Here is a 13,862-nt window from a genome sequence, read left to right on the forward strand (position 1 = left end):
TCCTAAAACCAAGGCAAGACGAATCGAGCAAGTTCTGGATTTAACACATAATGGAAACTAGTTAGTATCTCACACACATATGGCACAAAGGTACATCACAAGCAACTACCTATTCGGTTCATGCAATTGTTAGAAGTGATTATCATGTCCCTAGTTCTAATTCCATAAAAAGATTCATAGTCATCACATATAGATGCACATTACACAGTTACTAGACAGACAATTGGAGAGGTATTTATCATTCCAAGAAGCATCAACAAAAATATGTTAACTGTCCTAGATACTTATTTTTCCCCCAATTAACCACAACATATCACAAAACAAACATAATACGCCTAAACATGTCAGCTCTACTAGGAAAAAGACTACGAGAAAAAGAGGCACGACAATAAAAACACCAAGAGGACATCAACACCCACAAGTAGTTCCATCCTCAACTTAGAATCATACATTGTCCCCAATGCCTCAAACCAAAACAAGGGAGTCAGAAACATACCTGTGGCACCATGGGTGCAAAGATCTGATGTCAATCACATAATACTAATACAAACAACAAAATACCTTGGGTTGCCTTCCAAGAAGCACCTAATTTAGTATCGTGGCCCAACTCAACTCAGCTTTTCCCTCCACCTGAAGGATATAAATTTCACTCCGAACTTAGAGTCCATCTTCTTATCTCGATCATAGGGGGTGGTACAAAAATTAAGAAGTCAAATAATGGATTGAGTGTGGTAAACCACTCGGCCTTAAAGTGAGATGTGTTTTTATGTTGCTTGTTTAATGTAAAATCAAGAATATAGAATTTTTATTCCTCATCCTCACACACTTCTACTATTTTAAATGATTCCACAAACTAGATATCATCTAAACATAAGGTAGAAAAGTGCTTTGAATGAGGCCCGATCAATCCTACTTAAAAATTTACACTATCTACTACACACTCACTTTTATTCACCTTCTCAATGTCAGTCTCAAAATTAAAATGACAATCGAGTGGTTGCGATTCTTGAGTTTTCTCCTCAAATTGGCTAATGTCCTCGTCATGTTCTTCTTTGTTTAGCCACTGTAAACATGGTGGGATTAGTAACTCCTTTAGCTCTACCCATAACTGTTCTTGATTCTCTAAAATTTATTTCATCTATTTGTTTGCATGAATTGTAACCACACACATATCTTCAGTATGATCACTTTAACCATAAGCCAAACACCAAGTTACAGTAAGTAGGACAGTATCCACATCATATTGTGAAGGTCCCATGTATTCACTTCTAGGTAAATTTGGACAGCAATCCTCAAAATATGGTCCCCCTCAATGATAACAAGAATCGTCATTACTCAAAAAAATATCTATCTAGGCTTATATCTCAATAAAGGTGTGAGAAAAATAAAAATAAAAGAAAACAAAAAAAATAAACTAAACAAATATTTACAAGTTTGAATTCAAGCAAGTTAACTAAAATTCCAAACCAACATAATATGCCAAATTTTCCCCAGCAACGGCGCCATTTTTGATAACGCTCAACTTACACATCAATTTAGTGTAAGGAGGTCGTCGTTAATATATATACCCAACTTTGGAGTCAGGATCGAATCCATAGGGAACAATGCGAGTGGCGATTAAACTAGTTTGAAACTATAGCTATAAGTTGGATTCAAATAAATGATATGAAAAGATAAAATGGGGGTTTTGGATGATCAAATAAATGTTAAAGTTTTAACTTACTTCAGAGTTGAAAACTAAAATTTCAATGGTTCAAATCAGTGGTAGAGAGGAACTAGGGTTATGATCACTGTGATTATTAACCTCCATTTTATAATAACAGTAGTATTGGGTTCTCATGACTTATTAAAACACCAAATTATCAGTTTCGACAGTCCATCTAAGTGTTTCTCAACCTACTTAGATGTTGAATTCCCTAATTCTCTCGAACTTAGAAAATCATTCTATTCATACTGATTTTATCTCAACTTGATCAATCTTGTTACAACATTAATCATTAGATGAGAGCTTAACCTTCCCAAATCCTTGTTGATAATTTGCTACCTTTAGTTTATTTCTCAGTTCAAGTAAATCAACATAATGCAGGATTTATTATTTGTAACAAATAAATAAAAATCATAACAAAGGAATTATCAAGATGTCTCCACAATCACTCAAAGCCTAACCAACTATTAAATCCATGCAGGAATAATCATAGATCCCACAACCCTAGTTGTGGGTTTTGGTTCCACATGAGAAAGAAAGAGATAGAAACAATTATAATCATCATTCAAAGTAATTAAACTTACAAAATATGAAGTTTGAAGTTGATTTTCTTCTAAGTTCAAGAGAAAATTCCCATAACCAAATCAAAGAGTTGAAAATTGAATTCTAAGTTAAGATCCCCCAAAGAGAGGTGAACTCCTTTTGGAATAAATTCCAGCCATTTCAAGATGATCAAGATGATGCGTCCCCTCAATGAACCCTAAAAGCTACTATTTATAACTGTAACTTAAGAAAAATCTAAAATTAAGAATTCAAAAATTTTCTTTTAGGTGACGACATATCTGATAACTTATTACAAATCTGAAAATTTATTAAAGAATGTCGTTAGGTCCTCTTCATCTTTTTGACGACCTGTGTGATGAGTTATCACAAATCTTATAACTTATTAGACTTATCGTCAGACCTTGCTTTTAATTTCTCCCTTCTGCTTCTGAGTGATGACATGTGTGATGGCTTATCAGAGATCTAATAGCTTATCAGGATATGTCATCAGAAAACCTTCAATTTGCTTATTCTCAGCCTATGTGTGACGACATGGTTAATAGCTTATCACAAATCTGATAGCTTATCATACCAAGTCATCAAAAGAAATCTTTAGAACTTAATTTCTTACATTTTCCACAAAAAATCATCCTTCATGATGGAGCATTCATGTATTTTTATGCATCTTGGCTTTTACTGCAATATCAAAGAGAAAAAAATCAAAAACAATAAAAGTTGCATAAGACTTTACAATTATTCTCCGTTAAAAGCCTCAAATGTGTTAGCATCTGCTCATATATCAACCACTTTAATCTAAATGTTGATACCGAATTCATGTGCCAAACATGAAGAGTAAATTAGCCGATTCTTGCATAGCGTGGGTACACAACCAATATTAGATTGGGTTACTGAGTGATAGATAGCATCAATCTCAAGATAAGGATAAAATAATGCCAGTTATAAAACCAAGTAAAATAATCCGTAATGCATACAACCATACATATATAAGTGTCGAGAAATGATATCGGGTTTAGTATGCATTTAAACCCTTTTACCTGGGATGTGTAACTTGGCTGTTCTAACCCACCATGGGATATATGGGTTCAAGTCCCCTTGCTGAAAGGGACCAAGTGTGTGTAGCCTTACGAACAAGGATTTATCCCATAAGATGACTAGTACATCCCCTAATAGTGTCATATCATGCTCATGGTCTACTAAGACCAATCCTCATATCGACAAATATGAGTTTTCAATTTTGGTTGCCTTGGGACCACCACCTTCCACAACTTTGCTTCATACCCCATAATTAATTCCTAATTAAAACCATTTCTAAATAAACAACAAAATCCATTTACCATTTTATTATCCAAGGACAATAATAGTGGTATCATTATACCACCCCATTACTTGCAAGTAATATCCATACCCAAACTATTTTGATTAAGGGGACTTTTAAGTGCCCTTTATATATACCTTATTAAACCACTTGGAAGACTTCCATATTCTATATAAGAATAACCATTTAGACTTTGGGCTTTTCTAACCATTTAAACCATGTATTATTCCTGTACTAAGTTTAAAACATGTAAGAGTTCCATTAAAAGAAGTCAATGCAATGGACATAATTTTATAAGTATTTTATCAAATATATTGGGGGTATAATATAACTAAAACCAATTCCAAAGACCATTAAATCATTACCATGCAATCCAATTGTCCAAAACAACTATTAATTCATATAAAAGCATAATTAAAACCATAGGAAATCATAACCAAGCATAAAATATTAAAACCCCAAAATAATAGTTGAAAACTATAACCATGAAATTGTAAAACCATGATATCAATCATATAAACCATTACTTTTATTGAAATTATAACAAGGGAAGAGAATCATGCCTTATACCAAAGAATTGATGGAAAGAAATTACCACGACAAGCTGGAAATTAACCCTTAAGATGTAACCCTAGTGTTTTTACCCTAAAAGTGCTTCAGAGAATTATGTAGTGTTTTGGAATAGTTTCTAAGTGTTAATGAATATAATAATATGGTAAATAACCTCCTAAATGTATTAGAAGTTGTGGGTCCTAGTTAGGGTATCTAGTGACATGTCCAGAATACCCCACTTAAATCTCTTAAAAACCCATCACAGGGATATGACTGATCCATACGAGTAATACCATTCAATACAAGTAGTACCCACCACTCGTATCCAAGCATCAAACCTTGGATCAAACACTGTTTAGTATACGACTCATCCAACCAAGTTGTAATCATAGAATACGATCCATACGCATTACGCGTATACCTGGCAGAATGAAATACCAGGAGGATCAAATATTGCCTACCATATGAGTCTTTGATTTGAATCGTACCAAGCCCTACGACTCATGTCCCAAAGTTGTACCCATTTCTATAACAAAAATAATCCCACAAACTAACACTGGTTAGCAAATGATAGGACCATATAACTCATACCCCAATATATGGCTCATACCTATGAGTCATATTGGGACCAGAGAATAAATTCCAAGAAATTTTCTAAGGATCAAAACCCAAGATGTTCTATTTGTCCATACTATCAGCAGTCCAATAAGGTATTTAGCTCACATCTTTATAAAAGTTCTTGACCATAATACAAATATTTTGCTAGATTTATCTATAAGTGGTCAGGCTTTGGAAAAGACTTATGATAAGCTATACAACTTGTTAAATTGGATTGGACAGTAAAATCCAAATTGGCATGGTGATACCTCAAGGAGTTAAGTGAAAAAGGTTGTGGATGTGATTGAAGTTGATGGAATAACAATCTTAGCCACCCAAATTATTGCTATACAAAATAAGATGATAAATCAATTCAATACGTTGGGTGTGAAACGGACTTAGGCACATGTTAATGTGGTGCAATCAGATCCTGTATAGTTTGATATTTATGGAAATAATGGCTACTCTGTAGACTTATGTAGTGCAAATCCTTAAACCATCAACTTTTTGGGGAATGCAGGAAAGTCAAATTATGGTAATGCCTATAGTCAAAAGTGGAAGAGTCAGCCAATGTATCCTTGAGGCAACAACTAGCAGCAGTAGGTTTAGCAGTACAAACATAATACTCAGGCTAGTAACATTAAGGAGACTCTAAAATAGATTTTGGCGACCAAGAATAGATGACTACTAAACTAAAAAATAAACTAAATACATAAAAATATCTAGAGCAGCAAGTGGGGCAACTGGCGTAGGCACAAAATACAAGGCTTTTGGGTGGTTTGAAAAATGATAATAAACCTCCTAATAGTTAATGGCAATCATTTTAGGACTGGTAAAAAGTTGAATAATTTATGTTTAAAAGAGAATAAGGAGGTAGATATAGATTTGGCCTCAACTAATTTTAGACAAAGTTGCTAAAAATTTTGGGAATTCTGAGTACCTAAAAACAAAATCTATTGACAAGAAAAGACCACCACCACCTGTTCTAGAAATCAAAGTAGGATGTATGCTTCAAGAAGTTTTTTAATACGTTCAGTGAGCTTCACATTAACCTTTCTATTCTAGATATTTTATAGGAAATGCCCAAGAATGCTAAGTACTTTAAGGATGTGGTGACTAATAAAGTTAAGCTGTAGGATATTGAGATCATGGCACTAACAGAGAAGTACAACTTTGTGATAACAAAAAAGGTGCCTAAATAACTTATGGACCCAGGAAGTTTAACCCTCCCTATTTATATTGATGATGGTGATTTGGGGGTGCGTATAAATTTTATGCCTCTGTCAATGTTTAAAAATCTTAGGTTAGGAGAGCCAAGACCAAGCCCTTTGATTATGTAATTGGTGGATAGGACCATAGTTAATCCCAAAGTAATAATTGAGGACGTCTTCATAAGGGTTGGTAAGATTGTAATTCTTTTTGATTTTATTATTATGGATTTTGATACAGATAGCAGGCTTCCTATATTCTCGGATGTACATTCTTAGCTATGAGAAGAGAGCTGATAGATGTGCGAAAGGGCACTCTCACAATGAGATTTGATGATAAAGAGGTAGCTTTTAGAGTTATAAGCAACTTAATCCACCTTAATATTACAAAGATTTATATATCATTATGTGATGAAAGTGGATGAGTGTGGGGTGATGGAATCCAATCCACCAAAGACCTCTTTGGATAGTCCCATTGAGTTGGTCGAGCCACTACCTATTACTGAGTTTGAGGTCAATTGATGAGCCTAAAAAGGCTAAAATTGAAAAAGTTTTTGACCTTGAGAGTTTACACTCAAGAGGTCAGAAACCAATAAGAATATTATCTCCAAACAGGAGAAAGAGGATGATGAAGTTTGACTGAGTTTTGATGTTAGGTCATGCTATGACACTAAGTTAGGCGTTGCTTGGGAGGCAACCCAAGTTAAGGTAGGTACTTTATTTTTGGTATTTTAGATTTTACTTCACGTAGTGTTTGTTTTTGTTGAGTCATATGTTAATGGGAAGTTTGAGTACCACAAATCTAAGCTAAGAAACATGGTAAAGACTAAGTCTAGGGTCCCTAGACCCTAATGAAGTTTACAAATGCTATTAGCTAGGCCTAGTGGCCATAGGGAGCATTTCTATCTCTACTTTTAAATTCAACTTTGGCGAAGAAGTAAAATTTTAAGTATGGGGTGGGGAGATTCCTATGTTTTGAGTGAAGTGATCTATATGATCTTAAATTCTAGTTGATTTTCTAGTTTTTGCCAAAATTTAATTTTAAAAATTACAAAAAAAGGTTTTTTCTTTTTAGTGTTGAGTCTTAGTTGGGTCAGTTAGTAGGTGCATGCTTCATACACTCCGTGGTTGTTCTTTTCAATTCTTTTCTATGAGGTTCCCTTTGAATTCAGTATCCTTTTTTAGGGGTAAATTTTAAATTTTCTGTGTTTAGGTAAGTGAGATTCTCTTGTTGGTGCTATGTGTGATTGGATGATGCAAGTTGGTTTGATCGTAGAGCATTTTGATTATGTGAATTACTACTTTTGAGACTTCTAGGCTCTAGTTTATGACTCTTAAATGTTGTTGTCGTAATGTTGAATTTTGGTGATTGCTTGGTTGAGATTCTATAATGATCTTACTTGACTTAAGCATGTGCCTTGCACATGAATTTTGTTTATGTATTCCTTGTTGCATGTGATGTCTAAAACTTTCCTGGTATGTGTACAAAGCAAAACAAAGAGTGTGTGTTTAGGAGATGATATAGTCATTTAGTTGATAGCCTTAGTTCATTCCCTCTTTTTCCTCCCTTGGTACATAATCCTAGTTATCCCCATTAAGCTTTTAGCCTATTTTGTTGGTAGCTTCATATGTAACCTAATTCTTTTTCTTTGTGTGACCTTAATATGATCTAAAGCTCCTAAGTGCTTTAGATAAAAATTAATTGAGTTAAGGAGTTGAAATACAAGTAGGGAAAAGGTTAAACTGAAGGCCCCAAAATGTAACTATTGGTGTTGTAAAATTAATGTGTTGTTATTAGGAGATGTATAACAAAAATAGAGAAAAATTGTGTTAAATTTTAATGATGACATATGAAAGAATACTCCCTCCATGATACTTGTGAATCAACTTAATATGATGGGGAAAATATAAGAATTATTTAGATGAATATATGGGAAATTCCTGGTTAATAGAGTGATCTTAATGTTCATGTGATGTATTAATGTTCGTATGGAAGATATTCTCAATTATTAGCCAAATAGTTCCTAACTGTCCCTTAGCCTACATACAACCCTCAAAGTCCTACTTGATCCTAAGCTTCAACATTCTGATATTAGTAGAGTACTACACTAAGGGAAAGCCTTTGGTTCATCTTGTGTAACTTGTGAATTCTGTGTGAGAGTGAGTGTAACTTGATTCGGTACCCATTTTGTGATAAATTCCATCTGCATGATAATTATGGGTAACTCTCTTGATGTGACAAAACATGTTTGATGATAGTTGGGTGATTTGTATGATATTTTTGATTAAGTAGTATGCATGAGTTTTCAAACTTGGTGAGTCAATTAATGAGGCTAGGGTGTTTTTAAGCAGTGTTCATGAGCTTTTAATTGTGTGTATAACATTCTTAGTGTAAAAACTTGCATTATATGTAGCCATTGTAGTACTATCTTGAATGTATTGCTTTTTATTTAAGTGTGGAGTCTTCTCAAATTATGATGCTTAGAGTAAAGAGTTTTTAGGGAATGAAAAAGGCTTTACGTGTGGGGTGATGATCTTAGGTGGATTTATGCACCTAAGTATGGTTATCCGACCTTAATTACCTTGTTTTGAAGACATATGTTCTGATAAATGAGTAAATCCTTGTATAATATAGAATCTAAGTGTTAAAACACTCAATTATAATATTTAAGGTGTGTTTCAAACAAGTTCGGAATCAATTTTGTCACTAAGAGTTTAGACGAGAAAACTAGTGTTACTAGCTTTAACTATGTGTTGTTTTAATTGTTCTCAATGGATTCTAGTGTGAATAATGAGTTAATAAGGATATAATTGTATAATAATTTGTGGAATAAATTGTTTATAGTGTTTAATGTTCAATTGAAACAAGAGAGATTCAAAATTAAGTTAAAGATCAAAAGGACAAAACTAGTACTCTTAGCTTAAGTTACTAGTTCATCAACTTTGATTGTTTAGTGTTTTGAGCTCTAATTTGTGGTTGTTGATGCTATATGGTTGATTTTTGAGTTTTTAATTATGATATATCGATTATAAACAATTTGTAAATCAGTTGGAACAACACTACAATGCTTGGAATGGATAGACAAACAGATGGGACAAGACGTGACGAAAAATACACATTTTGGATACATTGGTATGCCACGGACCTTAGGCACCATGTAAGGTCCATTACATAGAATTGGTGGAATACTAAATTACAAATTACAGTATCTCACCGCTATTAGGTTGTGCGAAAGATCTTAGGCCCCGTGATAAGGATATGGCACAAACCTAAGTCTAAAATGGCAGCTTTGGTACAAGTATAAGTAAGACACTTTGTTGTTATGTTACACACCTTGGACGACCTTGGGACTTGAAGAAATACTTAGAACACTTCAATTAGGTTTTTTATTTCATTAATTATATTTTTTTATGGATTTTAACATGTATTCAATCATTGTGATTATGACTACATCCATGAGCGGCTAAACACCTTTTTTCGGTGTTAAAGCCAAGAACATGATTTCTGTTAATATGAATTGATTTGGTTTTTCTTTTTTATCATTTTTGGTTGTTTATTTACCCTTTGAATCAGTATTTTAAGGCTTCATGACCCTTAGAATACATATATAATCATCTTGTGACCCCTGAACGAGGAACAAGAGGATAGAACATGGTATAAATATAATAAAATTGCAATCTTCGAATAGAATGAAGTTATAATTTGCATTTACTATAGTAATAGAGCAATGTGATATATTTGGTTCAAGTACGGGATGAAATATGAGCGTATTTAACTTATTTCTTGCATCCCCACTCGATGATGTAGTTGTGGGGCTAAGTTAGATAATCGGTTAGAGGCTTAGAAGGCCATAGTTATAGTATAGACCCCCTGACCAACTACCAAGATAAATAACCTAACCAATTTTGTTCTATAATGTAGTATGATTGTTCGTAGAGCCTTAATCGTGGTTTCTCTCCATTGTTGTTCAAGAACCTTTAATTTACTACATTGTTTAATTTACTCTCGAATAATCTTGTGGTTACATTAGCACAAAGTTATTCTTAATCATTGAACTAGTCTGCGATAGTTGTTAACACAAGTATTCTAGAGATTGATACTTGGCTTGTAAAAGTCCACTATATTACTTGGTGAGACCAAGTACACTTCCATTTGTGCTTAGGCACAATAGAAAGAGATAGAAGAAAACCTTAGATTATGTCTTCAAGTAATGCTCAAACGGACTGATGTGTGCTTTAGCGCCAATCAAACTATAATGACCTAACTTTTTGTAATTTGTGCAAAATATTTAATTTTGTATAATTCGACCATTTTATCCTCCACTTTCTTGCTTCATGGTATTTCTAGGGTGTGGGGATGATAACCATAATTCCCTATGCATTTCGGTGTTATTTATGTGATATTGAAGTTTTTGGTGTTTTATTAGGCTTATTAGTTAACTTTGGTCAACATTGCTTGATCTTTGTATCGGATGGAAAAAAAACTTTGGAAGTAGATCTAGAACATTAATTATAGGTTGGTAACATGGTTGGTGCAATTTTATGATATTTATATCTCATTTTCATCCTCCGTTCAAAAACTTTCAAAATTTGGTTTTGGGGGTCAATTTTGTGAAAATGATATTTTTTCAAAAAAAAGCTATCACCATAGAGTCTAAGCATCGAATTTAGTGGGGTAGCATAGTTCATTTGAGTAATCGAGATTTTGGATGAATCTTGAGAGGTCCGTGAAGACTTGGAATTCTCTAAGTCTCTAGCTCGTGCACTCGCTTAAGAGATGCTTTGGTCGATTAACCAACATTCCTAAATATCCAACATGTCACCTATGAGACACTAGGCTCGCTTACACGATGACTTGGTTGCCTATGCAACACTGGCATGCCAGACACCTATCGCTTACTCAACAAACAAGCCTCGTACACAGGCTTCACTTAAGCGATGCCTGGACTCTTAAGAGATAACCACCTAAGCAACTTGGTAGTTTCTTAGGCGATGACTGAGTGGTTTATTTCCCCATTTTTGAGATTTTCACACTATTTTTGAGACTTAGAGTTTGGGGTTTTAGTTTTTGAGCTTTTTATTCCATTTCTAAGCTTGGATAAGATCCAAATTTCTATTGCAATTACTTTTATATAATCTGTTCATTTAAATCTTGTTTAAACTTATATTTAAAGGTGGAATTTGGGGATTTTTCCCTGAAAGACCTAAATATCATTTCTTTGATTCAAACCCCCATTTCAGTTGATTTTTACTTAGGTTTTCTCTTATGAGTTCCTTTAATCTTATGATGTATGTTTTTAGAAATTTTTTTTGGTTTTACCCTTCTTTTTAGGAAACCTAATTTAAGGGTATATTTTGACCCTGATTTGTTGGGCATATGGGTATTGTTGGCTTTTTTGATGCGTAGGTTCTATATTTGTATACTTTTGTCTAATTTTTGGGCTCACGCGTGGTTGAAAGCTTAGTGATAAAGGCTTATTTGTTATGGTTTTGGTATTTGAGATAGGATATGATTTAACTTTCTCTAGACTAGGCTAGGAAGTTAATAATAATGTAAAATCATTCTATGTGTATGGGGTTGTATCATGGATAAAGTGTTTAGGTGAGTTATGTGCTCCTGCATGGGCTTATGTGGATAATACTTGGTGGTTTTTAGATATTATTTTCTATGTGTGACTTTTGGGGTCTTATATGATTTTGTAGCTTGGTATTCGATATATGTGTATTTAGTTGTACTCTTTTTTGTAGAAAAAACCTAAGTTCTTAGATGTATATAGTATCAATGACATTTTCTTGCATGTTTCACTTAATGGTTACTGGATCATGTATGGTTAGTTGATTTGAGTGGATTCTTGGCTCACAAAGTTAGTATATTGATTGGATATTGGATATTCTAATTTTGGTTGGTTGTGAGAATTACATCCTTATATCATATTCATTCATGAAATATTGGTACCAGTATGGAAAATACTAGAAATACTAGTTGTTTTTTTACAAATAATGTGACATATTTAAAAACCCTTTACTGAAGTATGTGCTAGAGAGGACTAATGTATATTGGTATTGGATATTGGTTGTATATGGGTTGATGAACCCCCATGGGTCCTACCTCTCAAGAAAATCTTGGTATGTGGATATGAAGGTTGTGTGACGACCTCATACATCATTATTATCATCATCATCCTCATTACATTCCTTAATATTATGCTTATTTTGTGTTTTGTTTCTTTTTTTGATGTAATATGTGTCTATTTGTATTCCCCTACCCTAAATGTACCCGGTATACGTGTATATACTTGTTTTCTTCTTATATTAGTATTTATTATATGTGCATATAGTAGAACTGTTGTGAAGATAGTGTGGGCTAAAATTTGGGACATTTTCTGATTGCAGGTGGTGTGCTCATAGTTTGTGTTTATATGCTCTATTTTCTACTTTACTCAGTCGGCCTATGACACCTACTGAGTAGAAGTGGACCACACACATCCCTACTACGCCATTTCAGTGCAGATCTAGGTACAAGTATGCCACATGGATAGATGCTTTAGGCGGCATTTGGAGTTTATTCGAAATAGCAGATGTCCTATGCTTATGGAGTTGGCCTGCTACCTCTTTCTATCTATTTTCTTGTCTTACTTAATATTCGGGGAAGGATTTTTATCCTTTTTATACCATCACTGCATATTTGACATTCGAGATGTATTTAGTAGTTCTTATATTGTGACACCAGGTTTTGGGATTTAGTTTGGTATCTCGATTGTATTTCTGCTATTATTATGTTTGTGTTGTTCAGCTTTGCTCTAGAAGCCTTGACTTTGGTTTTTAGTATTAATTCCCTTTTTATATTAGTTTGGGTGATAGGCTTACTTGTCAAGGCTTGTCACGACAAGTTCCACCATGACCATGTTTTTTGGGTCATGACAAAAATAGGTCAAAGAGGCACTTTAGTGCCAATATGATTGCTTTAGCTATTGGTCAAGGTTGGTCAAGGAGTGCTTTAGTGCCACAATAATATCTTTATGCTTTCTAGGTCAAAGTCTAGGTACTCTTTAGTGACTGGTCCAAGTTAACATGACCACTTTAGCAGCCAATTGGTCCACATAAGTGGTAATCGGACAAATTTCATGGGCAAGTATATAATTTTATTTATTTTATCTCAATTCATGAAATACTTGATCCTAAGACATTCTAAGATATCTTTGGCATTATTTATAACCTTAGAAACTAGGGTTCTTGTCCAACACCCTTGGAATCAAAACTTGCAAGCATAGTATTGTTAATTTCTCAAACCCTTCTTCTTTTCCTTACTTCACATAGTACATTTGGGTGTAGTTACATTTGATACATGAGTATTTGTACTTAGAGATAATACAATTCTTACATATGGAATTTGGGTTTTGATACTATCTTATGCTTTCATGTTTATTAATTACTCTTGAATTTGAAATGGGTTTTATTTCTCTAAATTAATCTCGTGTTCTATCATTTCAACTCTCGTTGAGCTCAAAAGTAGAGATTGGAGTGGGCATTTCCCATCTACCTTGATTAATGCTTGAAAGAACTAATAGAGGTTGGGAAAGAATAGTTTAGCATGATTTGGGATATTTGACCCATCTTGTGGAGTTTGTTGCTAGACATACTCAAATCACAATATATCCAAAAAATTGATTTTGTGATTCATGCTTCTAAGCATGGTTTGAAAGAACAAGTGAGGACTAAATCCTCAAAGGTCAAAAGACATTAGTGGGTAATTTCAAATTCAAGGCTAATCTACTAAACCCATTAGTAAATTGTGAGTAGTTAATTTAATATGATGGATCATTAATGTAATTGATTCCCCACGTCTTATTCCTTGTTTTCGGTCATTGTTAATGCTATTGATCACTCGTTCATATCATAAAATTTGTTATATCTTTGTTTC

This window comes from Capsicum annuum, chromosome 2 (assembly GCF_002878395.1).
Source record: "Capsicum annuum cultivar UCD-10X-F1 chromosome 2, UCD10Xv1.1, whole genome shotgun sequence".
Lineage (NCBI taxonomy): Eukaryota > Viridiplantae > Streptophyta > Magnoliopsida > Solanales > Solanaceae > Capsicum > Capsicum annuum.